Raw genomic sequence first — 15,336 nt, forward strand, 5'->3', positions numbered from 1 at the left:
CGACAATTAAGGTAAAAATTACAAAACAAATCCGTCCGAATCTTCAAAATGATGACTAGCCAATGACGACTTTCCCTCTTATGACGTCAGGAATATATATATATATATATATATATATATATATATATAAATGGTGTTTGATTTTAGATTCATTGAGCGAGGTGGGCCGATCCTGGAAGAACTGCAATACCAGGCCAACCCGTGGCGGAGGTGGAGCAAGCTCCGACCTCTCCGCCGCCGTCCAAAAATAAGTTTAATATCTTGGGCCCCGATGGGACCCGTATCAGATATTAAGCTGATAAGAACAGATACTTTTAATTGTTTATTAAAAGCTTCGTTTGATTTTACATATTTACATTTGTACATTTGTTATATTTGTTCGCGTTTTAATTAATTAAATTATCGCGAACAAGTCGGATAAACCTAAAAAAACAAGTATTTACATAAGTATTAATATTTAAACTTTCTAGGGGTGTCCACGTTCATAATCAAGCAAGGTAAGTATACTTTTTTGTTATAGATCCTAGGTATATAATTAATTTATTTCCATTTTTTTTTTCAGGTTTAAAAAAAAAGAAAACATTACGGGTTGAGTAAACAATGTTGCGCATAAAAATAAGTATAGTTAAAGTTAAAAATTTAAAATTAAATTTTACCGAGAAGGTTTCCCTTTTTTTGATGTTTTTACGGGAGTGGTGCTTCTTCTACGTTTGGAGTAGCTGTTGAGGAGCTCTTCAATCTCCTCTTGGAAACTGTCGAGGCTTATGTTCATCTGGTTGCAATGTGAGGAAGGTTCCATTGCAACACGCTTGTGGAGGATTTGAAGCTCCGTTCTGGTAAGTTTTGTAAGGTCGGGTCTCGTAACATTCGTCCAGGTAGTTGGATCCCACCTGGGCCCGGTAGTTGTAGTGGTCTCGTTGTCGCTAGTCTCGGAGTCGGTATGATTAGGTTCACTGTTTGGTGCTTCAGGTTTATTTTCAGGTTCGTTAGGTTGTGGCGGATTTTTCAGGGCATCGGAGTATTGGCTGGTTTGGACTGGAGGTGCTGCGTTCTTGTTGGAAGGTTCCGGTGACATCAACGTCCAGCTCTCTTCAGAGCCTCTGGAGTCGTCAGATGTGGTAAGTATTTGTGGTTTACTTGGTTGGTTTACTTGATTTTCTTCTAGGTTGGCGACCTCGGCCTCTTGGTCAGGTTTACTGGAGTCGGCTACATTCTGCGGTTTTGATATTGCTGTCGGGTTGTCATCGGCTAATGGCGTCTGGACGTTCTCGGGCTCGAGGTTCGGAGACAGACCCTGGCCCTCAAGCTGAATTGGGTGTCTTTCTGCTTGTGGTGACTTCTTTTTTTCACAGGATGAAGCCATGTGACCTTCTTCTTCACAAAAGAAACATTTTTTTACTACGCCTCGATAGTAAACTAATGCGCGGCTACGCCCGAAAAACAAAACGTTGGGAATCGATTTTTCCATTATGATTTTGACCGAACGGTCTCCGTTTTTTACACCTTTCAGCTGGGGATATTCATCGAAGCGGTAGGTTTTAACGTTACCATACTGTCGGAGGGTACTGATAACTGCATCCCATTGGATCCACTTTGGTAGGTTCTTGACTGTAATCCAAATCCCTTCATCATCCATTGAGGTAAGTTTCCATTTTTTTCCATTCGTTTTTAGGTCATCACAGGAGAGTGCTTGCTGGAGAAAGGCCAGGGTCGTAAACGTTATCAAGTAAATTTCTTTACCCATAGGTTGTAGAGTATCTATACTCTTAGGTCCAAGGTGGTCGTAGATGGTCTGAGCCACGTCTAGGAAGCCGGCATCGACTTCCAGCCGAGCCGTTCTTTTTTTCTCCTCCGTAGCCATTTCAGGCTAGGAGAGTGTCGTCTGGTGAGAGAAGCCCCAAGCAGGAGCAGCGTCGATGGAGCACGTCAGCAGGAACGGCAGGTAAGTACCAGGTAAGTACTTTCAGGAACAGCGTCAGGATAGCAGCAGAATGGATCGGCACTGGAACAACTCATGCGGCAAGGCAGGAACACTCGCCTTTAAAGGCGTAGAAACACTTCTCGCCCCCCGACTAAGATCTCGGTATAGCACTATTGAAAACAGATACTACACTTTGATCTTAGCCAAAAGGCCGAGAAGCGATAACCGGCAAAGGGGGCTTTGGTGGTTGAAAAAGAAAAAGAGTGAGATTGAGCATTCATATATTTCATAAATATGTTTAAGCAGATTGCTCGTGGCTGGAGATGACAGCGTGTATAACCATCACGTCTGACCAAAGAAGGCAACTTCTTGATTTCAAACAAAAAGATCGACGGCCATCGAGCGTTTTCAGCCGTCAACGGTAATATCACGTGGAATACATTGGTTCTCGACCCATCAACGACGGTAAGCCGCGTCGAGTGGGGTCATTTCTTGGGAGGGAGACCACCGGGGAACACGGCGTGCCGGTGGCTGCTCTCTTCCTCTATCCCTCTTTTTTTCCATTAACGCGGTATTTTAGTCTTTTTAATAAAATTTGTGTATTGTTAAATATTTTCTTTTACGCTGTTTCTAACTAGTTCGCCAAGGCGATAATTTATCTTCGGTTTTCTCTGGGTCTTTTTTTAATAAGTGGCAACATGGAACCGTGCTTAATCGATAATTAGAAAAAGTAAGATCATGATCATACGGAGTTTCCTCCTGCACGCTTACCAGAATAGCTGTAGAGAAGTGTCATGAGATATGGCACTACGAATTGACCGTGGTTGCCGCGTAGTACGCGCCCCGGCATCAGCAACACAAAAACTCGTTTTTTCCAAACCATCCCGCTTTTAACAGTCCCCTATTTCTACAGCGATAGTACCGCAATCCTCGCTAGGTAACTCGATGTAAATAACTTATATGGTGTCCGTTTCGAGAACGGAGTTACCATGGTTTGGGAGGGGGTAATTTTTTTTTAAAGGGGAAGACGTGTTGCCAACGCGAATGTCGAAAAGCGGCCGGCTGTGAACTCCTAATCATGTCTCCTGTTAGTAACGAAAGTGACTTAAAAAAATCATACCGTTGGTAACGTACGACAATTAAGGTAAAAATTACAAAACAAATCCGTCCGAATCTTCAAAATGATGACTAGCCAATGACGACTTTCCCTCTTATGACGTCAGGAATATATATATATATATATATATATATATATATAAATGGTGTTTGATTTTAGATTCATTGAGCGAGGTGGGCCGATCCTGGAAGAACTGCAATACCAGGCCAACCCGTGGCGGAGGTGGAGCAAGCTCCGACCTCTCCGCCGCCGTCCAAAAATAAGTTTAATATCTTGGGCCCCGATGGGACCCGTATCAGATATTAAGCTGATAAGAACAGATACTTTTAATAGTTTATTAAAAGGTCGTTTTGATACAAACTATATACATATATGACATTATTGTTCGCGGTTTTAATTATTTAAGTTAACGCGAACATTCGTTAAAATAAAAATTTACATTGGAAAATTTAAAAACGAGCTGGAAGCTAAGTCAAAAATTTAAAAGTTAAATTTTATGAAATATTTTTCCCTTTCTTAGGGTCTCTTACATCTAGGGGACTTTGACTTCTTTTGGAGCGATTATGGAGGGTTCTCTCGGCCATCACTAGAGTGTTATCCCGCCAGTCCATGATTAGCTTTTTCTTGGAGGTTAATGCTTTAGCGCGCCGGCAGAAATCTTCAATTTCGGATTTCGTCATAACATCAAAATCCCAATAGCGGGCATAAATTGCCACTTCTGGTTCAGGTTCAGGTTCAGGTTCCTTATGTGGTGGAGATTTCAGAGCGTCGGCGTATTGACTGGTCGGGACTGTAGGTTCTGCGTTTTTCTTGGATGGTTCTGGTGATGTTAGTGACCAGCTCTCTTCAGAGCTTTTTGATTCGTTGGCAGAGGTAAGTATGGGTATTTGGCTTGTTCGTTTTTCTTGTTTTTCTTTCAGGTTATCGTCGTGAGTGGTGGCGTTGGTAAGTGTAGGTGTTGAGCTTCTGGTTATTTCAGGATCTTTGGGTAAGTCGTCTTTGGTTCCGGTTTTTGTCTTCTCGGTCATCTGGGGTATCTTTTTTACGCAGTTAGAGGCAACGTGCCCCTCCTGCTCACAATAAAAGCATTTCTTCGCAACCCCAGTATAGTATACGAGGGCCCGGCTACGTCCGAAGTACAGCACATTTGGTATAGTTTGGTTCATTTTTATTTTAACCGCTCGGTCGCCATTCTTGATCCCTTTAAGCTCTTTGTATTCTTCTAATCGATGTGCTTTTATTTCTCCGTATTGTCGAAGGTTGGTCAGTATTGCGTCCCATTGGATCCATGGAGGTAAATTTTTTATCGTCAACCAGACGCCGTCCTCTTCTACGCTGGTGACTCTACAGGGCTTGTTACCGATTGTTATTTCTCCATAGGAGACCGCTTGCTGAAGGAAAGCCATGGTAGTGAAGGTAAGTAGGAAAGACTCCTTACCAACAGGTTGTAGTGTTTCGATGGATTCGTCTCCGAGTTTTTCGAGGAAGGCTCGAGCGACATCTAGGAAGCCAGCGTCGACTTCGAGTCGGGCAGTCCGCTTTTTCACCTCAGCAGCCATACAGGCTGTGGAGAGGTCGTCAGGTGGAGGTAAGTTCCAAGAAGGAACGGCGTCTATTAGTAATGGCAGGTATCAGCCAAGTCAGGATACGGCGTAGTGACCAGGAACAGCAGCGACAGGTAAGTGTCAGCAGGACCAGGAACAGCAGCGGATTCAGGAACAGCAGAGGAACCGGAAACAGCAGCGGTAGCTTCAGAAGCAGGAACAGGAACAGAGACGTCAGGGTACCGGCAGGTAAGTCAGCATCGCAGGAACAGGCTGAGAAGCGTAAACGTCGCTTGACGGCCTTTCGGCCAAGATTTCAGCGAAATAGCTGGGAACAGATACTACACTTTGATCTTAGCCAAAAGGCCGAGAAGCGATAACCGGCAAAGGGGGCTTTGGTGGTTGAAAAAGAAAAAGAGTGAGATTGAGCATTCATATATTTCATAAATATGTTTAAGCAGATTGCTCGTGGCTGGAGATGACAGCGTGTATAACCATCACGTCTGACCAAAGAAGGCAACTTCTTGATTTCAAACAAAAAGATCGACGGCCATCGAGCGTTTTCAGCCGTCAACGGTAATATCACGTGGAATACATTGGTTCTCGACCCATCAACGACGGTAAGCCGCGTCGAGTGGGGTCATTTCTTGGGAGGGAGACCACCGGGGAACACGGCGTGCCGGTGGCTGCTCTCTTCCTCTATCCCTCTTTTTTTCCATTAACGCGGTATTTTAGTCTTTTTAATAAAATTTGTGTATTGTTAAATATTTTCTTTTACGCTGTTTCTAACTAGTTCGCCAAGGCGATAATTTATCTTCGGTTTTCTCTGGGTCTTTTTTTAATAAGTGGCAACATGGAACCGTGCTTAATCGATAATTAGAAAAAGTAAGATCATGATCATACGGAGTTTCCTCCTGCACGCTTACCAGAATAGCTGTAGAGAAGTGTCATGAGATATGGCACTACGAATTGACCGTGGTTGCCGCGTAGTACGCGCCCCGGCATCAGCAACACAAAAACTCGTTTTTTCCAAACCATCCCGCTTTTAACAGTCCCCTATTTCTACAGCGATAGTACCGCAATCCTCGCTAGGTAACTCGATGTAAATAACTTATATGGTGTCCGTTTCGAGAACGGAGTTACCATGGTTTGGGAGGGGGTAATTTTTTTTTAAAGGGGAAGACGTGTTGCCAACGCGAATGTCGAAAAGCGGCCGGCTGTGAACTCCTAATCATGTCTCCTGTTAGTAACGAAAGTGACTTAAAAAAATCATACCGTTGGTAACGTACGACAATTAAGGTAAAAATTACAAAACAAATCCGTCCGAATCTTCAAAATGATGACTAGCCAATGACGACTTTCCCTCTTATGACGTCAGGAATATATATATATATATATATATATATATATATATATAAATGGTGTTTGATTTTAGATTCATTGAGCGAGGTGGGCCGATCCTGGAAGAACTGCAATACCAGGCCAACCCGTGGCGGAGGTGGAGCAAGCTCCGACCTCTCCGCCGCCGTCCAAAAATAAGTTTAATATCTTGGGCCCCGATGGGACCCGTATCAGATATTAAGCTGATAAGAACAGATACTTTTAATTGTTTATTAAAAGCTTCGTTTGATTTTACATATTTACATTTTTACATTTGTTATATTTGTTCGCGTTTTTAATTAGTTAAATTAGCGCGAACAAAGTCGGATAAGCTAAAAAAATCAAGTATTTACATTTTCTAATTTCTAGGAGTGTCCAAGTTCATATACGATCAAGGTAAGTATTTGTTTTCTTTTTTTCTATTTTTTCAGGTTTTAAAACATTTGAGTAAAATTAAAAAATTCAGTATGTAACGTAATCTGCGTAAAGATCTTGCTCCGGTGTGGTTTTGGTGGCGCTAGCGAATGTCTTCTCAACGTCTTCTGTCTTGCCTTTCTTTATTGATTTCCCTGGAGAGTTGGTCATTCGTCTTTTGGAGAATTTTTCCTGTTCCTTGTTCATCAGCGCGAAATACACTTGTTTCCTGCGGTCGCCTATTGTTTCGGTAGTCTCGAGGAATTCCCTAAAATCTCGTAGTTCTGCCTGTGAATAGTTCTTTAATTTCTCTAGTTGTTGCGGATGGACATATGTACTGTTGCTGCGTTTCTTGGGCTGGGGTTCCTGGTGGTCGCTGGGTGGGTCCGCCAATTCCGCTGATACCGTTGCGAGCTCTTGCTCCTTGGGTGCCACAATCTTTTCTTGGGTTTCCAAGCTTTCCCCTTCCTGGACGTGCTCGGACCTCTCGGTTGCTTCCTTTCTGGCCTTTTTTGCCTCGCATGCGGACGCCGTATGTCCCTCCTGGTCGCAGAAGAAACACTTCTTCACGACCCCTTGGTAATATACTAGCGCTCGGCTACGCCCAAAAAAAACAACATTGGGTATTTGTTTCTCAATTTTAATTTTTACCGATCTGTCTCCATTTTTGAGTCCTTTCAGTTGAGGGTACTCGTCCAGACGGTGAGCTTTAATGGTTCCATACTGTCTCATGGTGGTGAGGACAGAGTCCCATTGGATCCAGCGAGGTAGGTTTTTTATGGTAACCCAGACGCCGTCATCTTCGACGCTGGTGAGTCGGCAAGGTTTATCGTTGATAACGAGGTCATTGTAGGAGAGAGCCTGTTGCAGGAAGGCCAGGGTTGTAAAAGTTATTAAAAACTTGTCTTTACCAAGAGGTTGTAGCGTGTCAAGGCAGTCACTGCCGAGCTTATCGTGGAAGGTCCGAGCGACGTCCAGGAATCCAGCGTCGACCTGAAGGTGAGCAGTGCGTTTTTTCACCTCCATAGCCATGATGGCTATGGGAGGATCGTCGGATGAAGGCAAGTCCCAGGAAGGAACAGCGTCAAGCAGCAGTGGCAGGAAACAGCCAAGTCAGGATACAGCGTGGAGACCAGGATCAGCAGCGACAGGTAAGTGTCAGCAGGACCAGGACCAGGAACAGCAGCGGAAACAGGACCAGCAGAGGAACCGGAAACAGCAGCGGCAGAAACAGGAACAGGAACAGAGACGTCAGAGTACCGGCAGGTAAGTCAGCATCGCAGGAACAGGCTGAGAAGCGTAAACGTCGCTTAACGGCCTTTCGGCCAAGATTTCAGCGAAATAGCTGGGAACAGATACTACACTTTGATCTTAGCCAAAAGGCCGAGAAGCGATAACCGGCAAAGGGGGCTTTGGTGGTTGAAAAAGAAAAAGAGTGAGATTGAGCATTCATATATTTCATAATTATGTTTAAGCAGATTGCTCGTGGCTGGAGATGACAGCGTGTATAACCATCACGTCTGACCAAAGAAGGCAACTTCTTGATTTCAAACAAAAAGATCGACGGCCATCGAGCGTTTTCAGCCGTCAACGGTAATATCACGTGGAATACATTGGTTCTCGACCCATCAACGACGGTAAGCCGCGTCGAGTGGGGTCATTTCTTGGGAGGGAGACCACCGGGGAACACGGCGTGCCGGTGGCTGCTCTCTTCCTCTATCCCTCTTTTTTTCCATTAACGCGGTATTTTAGTCTTTTTAATAAAATTTGTGTATTGTTAAATATTTTCTTTTACGCTGTTTCTAACTAGTTCGCCAAGGCGATAATTTATCTTCGGTTTTCTCTGGGTCTTTTTTTAATAAGTGGCAACATGGAACCGTGCTTAATCGATAATTAGAAAAAGTAAGATCATGATCATACGGAGTTTCCTCCTGCACGCTTACCAGAATAGCTGTAGAGAAGTGTCATGAGATATGGCACTACGAATTGACCGTGGTTGCCGCGTAGTACGCGCCCCGGCATCAGCAACACAAAAACTCGTTTTTTCCAAACCATCCCGCTTTTAACAGTCCCCTATTTCTACAGCGATAGTACCGCAATCCTCGCTAGGTAACTCGATGTAAATAACTTATATGGTGTCCGTTTCGAGAACGGAGTTACCATGGTTTGGGAGGGGGTAATTTTTTTTTAAAGGGGAAGACGTGTTGCCAACGCGAATGTCGAAAAGCGGCCGGCTGTGAACTCCTAATCATGTCTCCTGTTAGTAACGAAAGTGACTTAAAAAAATCATACCGTTGGTAACGTACGACAATTAAGGTAAAAATTACAAAACAAATCCGTCCGAATCTTCAAAATGATGACTAGCCAATGACGACTTTCCCTCTTATGACGTCAGGAATATATATATATATATATATATATATATATATAAATGGTGTTTGATTTTAGATTCATTGAGCGAGGTGGGCCGATCCTGGAAGAACTGCAATACCAGGCCAACCCGTGGCGGAGGTGGAGCAAGCTCCGACCTCTCCGCCGCCGTCCAAAAATAAGTTTAATATCTTGGGCCCCGATGGGACCCGTATCAGATATTAAGCTGATAAGAACAGATACTGAATTTGTTTATTAAAATTTCAATAAAATACAGTACCCTGTCGGATAGTTCCTGTTTTTTTAAGTTAGTTTAAATTAAAACAGGTCAATAAATAGTTACAAGAATTTAAAAAGTAAAAAACTAATTAGTCCATATAAGTAAAACCGAGGTTAAGTTTAAAATTAAAAAACTTCAATGTGAAGATTTTCCTTTTTTTGCTTCTTTGGTGGGAGTGGTACTGCGTGGGCGTTTTTGGTAATTTTGGAGTTCCAATTTTATTTCATCAAGGTATTCGGACATGGACCAGTTTATATCACGGTCCTGGCCATAAGGTTCTTTCGTGACTCGTTCGCAAAGCATCTGTAGTTCTTGTTTGGTTAACTGGGTTAGAGGCGGTTTCGTTCCCGGTATCCAGGTCGTAGGATCGTATAGAGGTCTGGTTGTTGCGTTGGTCTTTTTTGAGGTGGTACCGGAGTCGGAGTTGTTCTTGTTTGGTTCACTGCTTGTTGATTCAGATTGATTTTCGGGTTCATCGGGTTTGGGAGCGGTTTTCAGAGCATTGGAGTATTGGCTGGTTTGGACTGGAGGATCTCGGTTCTTCTTGGATGGTTCGGGTGACGTCATCGTCCAGCTCTCTTCAGAGCTTTTTGAATCGTCGGTTGCGGTAAGTATGGGTAAGTTGCTTATTGGATTTTCTTTCAGGTTATTGTCTTGAGTGGTGGCGCTGGCTAGTGTAGGTGTTGAGCTTCTGTTTCTTTCCGGATCCTTGGGTAAGTTGTCGTTGATTTCAGGTTTGTCTGCCATCTGGTTTTTCTTCTTCTCGCAGGTAGAGGCTATATGCCCCTCCTGGTCGCAGAAGAAACATTTTTTCGCGACGCCGGTATAATATACCAGCGCCCGGCTGCGGCCGAAATAAAGTACGTTAGGAATCGTTTTATTAATTTTTATTTTTACCGATCGGTTGCCGTTTTTTATTCCTTTTAGCTCCTTATATTCATCTAGGCGATGTGCCTTTATATCTCCGTACTGTCGTAGGGTCGTCAAAATTGAATCCCACTGTATCCATGATGGGAGCTGTTTGATGGTTAACCAGGTGCCGTCATCCTCGACACTGGATATCTTACAGGATGCGTTGTTCACCGTTATTTCTCCATAGGAGATCGCTTGTTGTAGGAAGGCCAAGGTCGTAAAGGTGAGTAGAAAGCACTCTTTGCCAACAGATTGCAGCGTATCAATACTGTTGGGTCCGAGTTTGTCGAGGAAAGTACGAGCAACATCCAAGAAGTCGGCGTTAACTTCAAGGCGAGCAGTCTTCTTCTTCACCTCCATAGCCATCGTGGCTATGAGAGGATCTACAAAGGAGAGAGTCCAAGGGAGCAGCGTCTCACACAGAAAAGGATTCCAGGAGCAGCGGCGTCAGGTAGGTTTTTCTCTTTCAGGAACGGGCAACAGAGCATCAGCGGATCAAATCGGCACAGGAACGGAACATGCAGCAAGGCAGGCAAACTCGCCTTATAGGCGTAGAAACACTTCTCGCCCTTCGACTAAGATCTCGGAATAATACTGCAGAACAGATACTACACTTTGATCTTAGCCAAAAGGCCGAGAAGCGATAACCGGCAAAGGGGGCTTTGGTGGTTGAAAAAGAAAAAGAGTGAGATTGAGCATTCATATATTTCATAAATATGTTTAAGCAGATTGCTCGTGGCTGGAGATGACAGCGTGTATAACCATCACGTCTGACCAAAGAAGGCAACTTCTTGATTTCAAACAAAAAGATCGACGGCCATCGAGCGTTTTCAGCCGTCAACGGTAATATCACGTGGAATACATTGGTTCTCGACCCATCAACGACGGTAAGCCGCGTCGAGTGGGGTCATTTCTTGGGAGGGAGACCACCGGGGAACACGGCGTGCCGGTGGCTGCTCTCTTCCTCTATCCCTCTTTTTTTCCATTAACGCGGTATTTTAGTCTTTTTAATAAAATTTGTGTATTGTTAAATATTTTCTTTTACGCTGTTTCTAACTAGTTCGCCAAGGCGATAATTTATCTTCGGTTTTCTCTGGGTCTTTTTTTAATAAGTGGCAACATGGAACCGTGCTTAATCGATAATTAGAAAAAGTAAGATCATGATCATACGGAGTTTCCTCCTGCACGCTTACCAGAATAGCTGTAGAGAAGTGTCATGAGATATGGCACTACGAATTGACCGTGGTTGCCGCGTAGTACGCGCCCCGGCATCAGCAACACAAAAACTCGTTTTTTCCAAACCATCCCGCTTTTAACAGTCCCCTATTTCTACAGCGATAGTACCGCAATCCTCGCTAGGTAACTCGATGTAAATAACTTATATGGTGTCCGTTTCGAGAACGGAGTTACCATGGTTTGGGAGGGGGTAATTTTTTTTTAAAGGGGAAGACGTGTTGCCAACGCGAATGTCGAAAAGCGGCCGGCTGTGAACTCCTAATCATGTCTCCTGTTAGTAACGAAAGTGACTTAAAAAAATCATACCGTTGGTAACGTACGACAATTAAGGTAAAAATTACAAAACAAATCCGTCCGAATCTTCAAAATGATGACTAGCCAATGACGACTTTCCCTCTTATGACGTCAGGAATATATATATATATATATATATATATATATATATAAATGGTGTTTGATTTTAGATTCATTGAGCGAGGTGGGCCGATCCTGGAAGAACTGCAATACCAGGCCAACCCGTGGCGGAGGTGGAGCAAGCTCCGACCTCTCCGCCGCCGTCCAAAAATAAGTTTAATATCTTGGGCCCCGATGGGACCCGTATCAGATATTAAGCTGATAAGAACAGATACTTTTAATTGTTTATTAAAAGATTGTCGTTTTTTACATTTTTACATTTTTCATTTGTTATATATTTGTTCACGGTTTAATTAATTAAATTAGCGCGAACAATCGTTTAAAAAGGATCATGGTATAAAAGTCGAGTAAAGAACTATGTTAAAAATTTAAAAATTAAATTTAAATCATATTTTTCCTTTTTTAATTTCTTTTTCTGGAGTTCTACTCCGTCGTCTTTTGGGATAGTTTTTCAGGAGGTCAGTTATTCTTACGACGAGGTCTTCTGCTGTCCGGGTTAGGCTAATTGAACGTGTGGGGGCTCTGGCATTGATTTTTTCGAGGAGGGCTTGAAGTTCGTTTTTCTTTAGTAGGTTAAGGCCTGGCACCTCGTTATAATTCCAATCTAATGGATCGAATCTTGGTCTGGTTGTGGGGCTGTCATGTTCGTTGGAGTCAGGTTCGCTTTCAGTTTCTGGTTGAGGTTCATGATGTGGTGGCGATTTCAGAGCGTCGGCGAAGGTACAGATTTTGGCTGGAGGATCTACGGTCTTTGGAGAAGGTGTTGCCAAGTAAAAGCTTTCGTTGGAGGTTCTGGAGTCGTTTGATTCGGTAAGTATTACAGGTGAGCGTGATGGTTTTTCTTTCAGGATTTCTTCTCGAGAGATGGCATTGGTAAGTATCACCCCCAAGGGAGCAGTTGTCGAGTTACTGGGAGCTGGGATGACTTCTCCGTTGGACTCTGGGGGCTGGCGAGTCTTGGACTTCTTTTTCGGACAATCCCGAACCTGATGAGTGTCTTTATGGCAAAAGAAACACATTCTCTGGACGCCTCGGTAAGTGATCTGAATGCGATGCCCATTGATGGTCATCAGGTTCGGGATTGGACCCTTGACTTTAACTTGCAGCCGCCTTGTTCCGGTTCGGACATCTTTTAAAGCGCCGCCCTGGTAAGTCTCCCAAGATTCTGCGATGACGTCGCAGCTTGATCGTAGCCATTTTTTAAATATAGCCAACTCCCACCAACTCGGCGCATCCTTCACAGTGATATACGCCACTGGGTCGACTACACCGATGACATCCAGTTGTTTGTCACCCACGACGATTCCGCTGTCAACGGCTCGCTGAAAACTAGCTGCATCTCGAAAGGTGATCTGAGCTTCGGTCTTGGAGACCAATTGGAAGACGGTAACATTCTTCACTTCGACGTGGTTAAACAAAGCTTTTGCTACGTCTTCCACGTCAACTCCGTCGAATTTAACTCTGGCTGAAGCGGCCTTGAGAGCTGAAGCTGAAGCCAAAGCTGGAACCGGAACTTGCTGGTTCAGGATCGTCGGTAGCGCAGGAGGCATGATGCCTCTCTCCGAGGTCATCGGAATCGCTGGAGGACTTCTGGAATCGCTGGGAAGCGATCCCTTTCGTGGTGGATCCAAGATTGTGGATTTCAGGAACAGACGGACCGGAACAGGATCAGCAGGAGACTGGAGCGGCAGTGCAGGTAAGTAAACTTCCCAATACAGGTAAATACGGTTCCCGGCCTTTGGCTTCGAAAAAAGGAGCAAACAGATACTACACTTTGATCTTAGCCAAAAGGCCGAGAAGCGATAACCGGCAAAGGGGGCTTTGGTGGTTGAAAAAGAAAAAGAGTGAGATTGAGCATTCATATATTTCATAAATATGTTTAAGCAGATTGCTCGTGGCTGGAGATGACAGCGTGTATAACCATCACGTCTGACCAAAGAAGGCAACTTCTTGATTTCAAACAAAAAGATCGACGGCCATCGAGCGTTTTCAGCCGTCAACGGTAATATCACGTGGAATACATTGGTTCTCGACCCATCAACGACGGTAAGCCGCGTCGAGTGGGGTCATTTCTTGGGAGGGAGACCACCGGGGAACACGGCGTGCCGGTGGCTGCTCTCTTCCTCTATCCCTCTTTTTTTCCATTAACGCGGTATTTTAGTCTTTTTAATAAAATTTGTGTATTGTTAAATATTTTCTTTTACGCTGTTTCTAACTAGTTCGCCAAGGCGATAATTTATCTTCGGTTTTCTCTGGGTCTTTTTTTAATAAGTGGCAACATGGAACCGTGCTTAATCGATAATTAGAAAAAGTAAGATCATGATCATACGGAGTTTCCTCCTGCACGCTTACCAGAATAGCTGTAGAGAAGTGTCATGAGATATGGCACTACGAATTGACCGTGGTTGCCGCGTAGTACGCGCCCCGGCATCAGCAACACAAAAACTCGTTTTTTCCAAACCATCCCGCTTTTAACAGTCCCCTATTTCTACAGCGATAGTACCGCAATCCTCGCTAGGTAACTCGATGTAAATAACTTATATGGTGTCCGTTTCGAGAACGGAGTTACCATGGTTTGGGAGGGGGTAATTTTTTTTTAAAGGGGAAGACGTGTTGCCAACGCGAATGTCGAAAAGCGGCCGGCTGTGAACTCCTAATCATGTCTCCTGTTAGTAACGAAAGTGACTTAAAAAAATCATACCGTTGGTAACGTACGACAATTAAGGTAAAAATTACAAAACAAATCCGTCCGAATCTTCAAAATGATGACTAGCCAATGACGACTTTCCCTCTTATGACGTCAGGAATATATATATATATATATATATATATATATAAATGGTGTTTGATTTTAGATTCATTGAGCGAGGTGGGCCGATCCTGGAAGAACTGCAATACCAGGCCAACCCGTGGCGGAGGTGGAGCAAGCTCCGACCTCTCCGCCGCCGTCCAAAAATAAGTTTAATATCTTGGGCCCCGATGGGACCCGTATCAGATATTAAGCTGATAAGAACAGATACTACACTTTGATCTTAGCCAAAAGGCCGAGAAGCGATAACCGGCAAAGGGGGCTTTGGTGGTTGAAAAAGAAAAAGAGTGAGATTGAGCATTCATATATTTCATAAATATGTTTAAGCAGATTGCTCGTGGCTGGAGATGACAGCGTGTATAACCATCACGTCTGACCAAAGAAGGCAACTTCTTGATTTCAAACAAAAAGATCGACGGCCATCGAGCGTTTTCAGCCGTCAACGGTAATATCACGTGGAATACATTGGTTCTCGACCCATCAACGACGGTAAGCCGCGTCGAGTGGGGTCATTTCTTGGGAGGGAGACCACCGGGGAACACGGCGTGCCGGTGGCTGCTCTCTTCCTCTATCCCTCTTTTTTTCCATTAACGCGGTATTTTAGTCTTTTTAATAAAATTTGTGTATTGTTAAATATTTTCTTTTACGCTGTTTCTAACTAGTTCGCCAAGGCGATAATTTATCTTCGGTTTTCTCTGGGTCTTTTTTTAATAAGTGGCAACATGGAACCGTGCTTAATCGATAATTAGAAAAAGTAAGATCATGATCATACGGAGTTTCCTCCTGCACGCTTACCAGAATAGCTGTAGAGAAGTGTCATGAGATATGGCACTACGAATTGACCGTGGTTGCCGCGTAGTACGCGCCCCGGCATCAGCAACACAAAAACTCGTTTTTTCCAAACCATCCCGCTTTTAACAGTCCCCTATTTCTACAGCG

General features: G+C 43.9%; 2 non-coding genes and 9 pseudogenes across 2 annotated transcripts; all 11 read right to left on the reverse strand.

Annotated features, from left to right (window-relative positions):
- Positions 1-156: 156 nt before the first annotated feature.
- On the reverse strand, positions 157-336 carry LOC149931179 (U2 spliceosomal RNA; annotated as a pseudogene).
- Positions 337-1,976: 1,640 nt separating this feature from the next.
- On the reverse strand, positions 1,977-2,144 carry LOC149931180 (U2 spliceosomal RNA; annotated as a pseudogene).
- A 1,062-nt stretch (positions 2,145-3,206) lies between these two features.
- LOC149931181 (U2 spliceosomal RNA) lies at positions 3,207-3,384 on the reverse strand (annotated as a pseudogene).
- Positions 3,385-4,816: 1,432 nt separating this feature from the next.
- Positions 4,817-4,960, reverse strand: LOC149931182 (U2 spliceosomal RNA; annotated as a pseudogene).
- Positions 4,961-6,026: 1,066 nt separating this feature from the next.
- On the reverse strand, positions 6,027-6,206 carry LOC149931183 (U2 spliceosomal RNA; annotated as a pseudogene).
- Positions 6,207-7,627: 1,421 nt separating this feature from the next.
- On the reverse strand, positions 7,628-7,771 carry LOC149931184 (U2 spliceosomal RNA; annotated as a pseudogene).
- A 1,062-nt stretch (positions 7,772-8,833) lies between these two features.
- On the reverse strand, positions 8,834-9,019 carry LOC149931185 (U2 spliceosomal RNA). The gene has a single exon (XR_016476435.1). It is a non-coding gene; the product is annotated as a U2 spliceosomal RNA (small nuclear RNA).
- A 1,465-nt stretch (positions 9,020-10,484) lies between these two features.
- On the reverse strand, positions 10,485-10,583 carry LOC149931186 (U2 spliceosomal RNA; annotated as a pseudogene).
- A 1,064-nt stretch (positions 10,584-11,647) lies between these two features.
- Positions 11,648-11,825, reverse strand: LOC149931187 (U2 spliceosomal RNA; annotated as a pseudogene).
- Positions 11,826-13,283: 1,458 nt separating this feature from the next.
- Positions 13,284-13,392, reverse strand: LOC149931188 (U2 spliceosomal RNA; annotated as a pseudogene).
- A 1,060-nt stretch (positions 13,393-14,452) lies between these two features.
- Positions 14,453-14,644, reverse strand: LOC149931189 (U2 spliceosomal RNA). Its single transcript, XR_016476163.1, has one exon. It is a non-coding gene; the product is annotated as a U2 spliceosomal RNA (small nuclear RNA).
- Between the last annotated feature and the right edge of the window lie 692 nt (positions 14,645-15,336).

Source organism: Leiobunum rupestre, chromosome 9, assembly GCF_980474605.1.
Source record: "Leiobunum rupestre chromosome 9, qqLeiRupe1.1.hap1, whole genome shotgun sequence".
Lineage (NCBI taxonomy): Eukaryota > Metazoa > Arthropoda > Arachnida > Opiliones > Sclerosomatidae > Leiobunum > Leiobunum rupestre.